At 36.6% G+C, this 3,461-nt stretch overlaps 1 pseudogene; it reads left to right on the plus strand.

Moving 5' to 3' along the window:
* The first annotated feature begins 824 nt into the window (after window positions 1–824).
* On the plus strand, window positions 825–2,906 carry LOC133672554 (glutamate receptor 2.6-like; annotated as a pseudogene).
* Window positions 2,907–3,461: the final 555 nt, after the last annotated feature.

Genomic DNA, 3,461 nt, shown 5'->3' on the forward strand with positions numbered 1-3,461 from the left:
AAGTTATGATTATGAAGTTCAGGAGTCGTCACCTAATATTATGATTACCAAGAAACTTATTGGTCTACGAGAGTTTGAGTAAAAAGACTAGTTATGCAGGGAAAATATGCATCACCCCAATACACCCTACCTAAGATAATCTGTATTACTTGTCGATTGTTTTTCTACGTCATGTTTTTATCCGCTGGTTTTGTTTAAGATTCAAGGCAGATCTTTCTTCACATATAAGGTCCAGATTTAGCATCACATTTATTTCTTAAATATAACTATTTTCTAATATTTCGAATAACAAACTAATTATTATGAGATTTTTGGTATTTTAGTCAAACTTTAATGGATAATCATAAATCGATTACGATATCTATTTTTGCATTTCTTAAAATATAATAAAAATATGATTTTATATATTTTTTTTAGAAAATATGTATGAAAAACTTTTAGGAGTTGACCTAATTCACAAAAACAACACATTTTTTTTGTTTTTAAAAATGAAGTTTATTTATTTATTAAAGGAAAATTATATATTTTTTATATGAATTCGTATCTTATAGTGTAAATCTATAACTTGATATTAAACAAAATTATTGAAAAAATATCTGATTGATCCACAAATAATTTTAAAGTGGTTTTTAAAATATTTAAAAATTTTCCTTAATTTTTTTTAAATTGGGCTGTATAGGCCCGAAGTCCAAGCCCAGCCCGGTCGGATTGGGTTGGGCGGACTAACAGCCCAACGATCTTTACTTGACTGAAACGGGTCTAGCCCGTCTTGTTTTTCTTCTGCAGAACATGAATTAGTTCATGGGTAACAGGAAAGCAAAAAAATGCAGGAGGGAAGGGACGAAAAAGCTCACCTGGGCTTGATGGGGTGTTGCTGCCTGGCGATCCTGCTGGCGGCTTACGGTGGAGCTGTTAGTGGTGAAGCTGGCGGCTGTCGGGGCTGGTTTGAAGAGGCTGGTGCTGCTGGAAGAAGAGGTTGGCGTCGGCGAGATTGTTTCTGTTGCCGGTGAGAGGATGAAGTTACAAGGGTGTTGGGAAGCTGTTGGTCACGGCGTAGAGGCTGAAGCTGCTGGGATTCACGACGGAGGAGATTGTTTCTGTTGCCGGTGAGAGGATTCATGATGAAAATCAAAATGTGACACTGATAACTGTATTTTCAATCAATGTCTTTGAAGCCGTGGTGAAGTGTCTGCAATACCCGTTGATTTATGACATGGCTCCATTTCATGGTTCTTATGATGATATGGTAACAGCTGTTTCTGAAAAAGTCAGTTTTGAACTTCTGCTGTTCTAAAGCAGTTGCCCCCTTTTTTCTTTGAACTATTTTTCGGAGTTCCTGACTTCCTGAAATGAAATGCTGGGTTTTTTATAACTCGAAGTTCATAAATCTTTACTCATTTCACTCTAACTTATGTTTAGGAATATCAAATAATATTTAAGATTTATGACACTGATGAGGGCTTATTTCTTTGTGAAAGATATATGATGCAGCTGTTGGAGATATTGTAATAACAGCACTTGTGACGGTTGTGGTGACGAAATCAGACAAGTCATACCAATCTTTTATGTTCATGAGGCCCTTCACCAAAAAAATGGGGATTCTAATGGCAGCTATTATACATTGGTTTTGTTGTCTGGGGTTCTTGAGCATGAAAAGAACGAGGAGTTCGGGGGTTCACCTGCTAGACAAATGGGAACCATCTTGTGGTTTTCTTTCTCAACACTAGTATTTTCACAGTAAGAAGCTGAACCACTCGCACACTAAAAAATCATTACAGACAGTCTTGTACATGAAATTGCACATGGCAAGGCGTTGAGTTATTTGCTTGTTTAAATTTGTTTTGTAGGAGAATCACTCAGTTCTCAATGGTCCCGTTTGCTGCTAATACCTTGGTTTTTCCTAATCCTTATCGTTGCCTCAACTTACATAGCAGACCTTACATCAATGTTGCAAGCTCCACCATCTACACCTTCTGCAATTGACATCACTTTGCTCCGAAATACAAATGCTGCGATTGGTTATGATGGAAATTCCTTCACTCTCTGGTATTTAGAGAAAGTCTTGAGTTTCAAGGCAGAGAACATCAAAAAATTGCTTCAATTGATGACTTTGAAATCTCTATCAAGTGGAGTTATAAGGGAAGCTTTCTTGTTTACCCCTCATGCAAAACTTTTCCTAGCAAAGTATTACAAGGACCTCACCATGACAGGACCAACATACAACCTTAGTGGTTATGGCTTTGTAATTATCTATTAATCTTTCTTCTTATTTTCCCCCCCAATGTTCAACTGCAGTATTTCCATTTTCCATGTTCTGATCCTTTTCTCTTATCTGACAGGTGTTTCCAAGGGGTTCCCCTTTGGCATATTTCAGAGGCTATTATATACTTAACACAGAATGGAAAACTGCAAAAATTAGAGGAAGAAACGCTGTCATTTCCCAAATGTTCAGCTTCAACATCTGATGCCACTGGAATCCAAAGTATAGGGTCAGGGCCCTTCTCAATTTTGTTCGTAATTACATTTGGTGCGTCTACCATTGCATTACTTGTCGCAGGTTTTCGTCTATTGCGAAAGCGTTGGAGGGAAGTGACCTTCATTCTGTCAATGCTAATGGGTAGAGGACTTCGGATGAGGCTGGCAGCATTCTTCACTCAAAATAAAAACAATTATGAGCTTGAACTTTCAAGGGAAAGCTCCAATCCAGCTAGAAGAATCAATACTACCTGACATATTGAGGAATAGGTTACAGAATAAGCCTGTTAGCATAGAAGTAACTACTTTTTAAGTTTGATTCGCCATTAGTAATTGATAGCGCCATTGTACAGATTAACTAGCACTTGTACATCTTAGACCAAAACTTTTGGTTGCAGAAACTCATCTCTAATGTTACTTACGTAGACTTATCCAGGTATTTTCTAATGAGTAGATCTTATCTATTAAATGTCATATACAAACTACCATAAAAGTGTCTTCCATCTAATTGCGACATTAATTAACCACCTTTCGACATTGTGGAACATATTGTAAATGTTGTCCTGTAAAATCCGGACAATGAAATAGGTGGCATCAGAAATCCCATGATGCTGTATCTTTAGTCTTCGAGAATAGCAAGGAAAGAAATGAATTATGAAGCATCAAGACATTAAGACGATGTAAAGTACTTTTGTTGGAGAACTAGAGAAGGTGGAATGATATCATTATCAATAAAAATATCAGTATATGTATAGTTGCCAGAGAAATAATGGAATCGATTGTTTACTCCACCAATAAGGTTTTGCTTTTGCGGGCTATCACTAGTGCTTGAATCACCAAATGATTCATGTGAAAAACATGGGACACTGACATCATGAGCACTTCTTCATGTATCACTTTTCCATTTATTTAGATTCATGAACGACAGCAAAATTGTACAGATGATGATGTTTATTTTACAGGTATTTTATTCTAGATTAGAGTTG

Source organism: Populus nigra, chromosome 14 (assembly GCF_951802175.1).
Source record: "Populus nigra chromosome 14, ddPopNigr1.1, whole genome shotgun sequence".
NCBI classification, from domain to species: domain Eukaryota; kingdom Viridiplantae; phylum Streptophyta; class Magnoliopsida; order Malpighiales; family Salicaceae; genus Populus; species Populus nigra.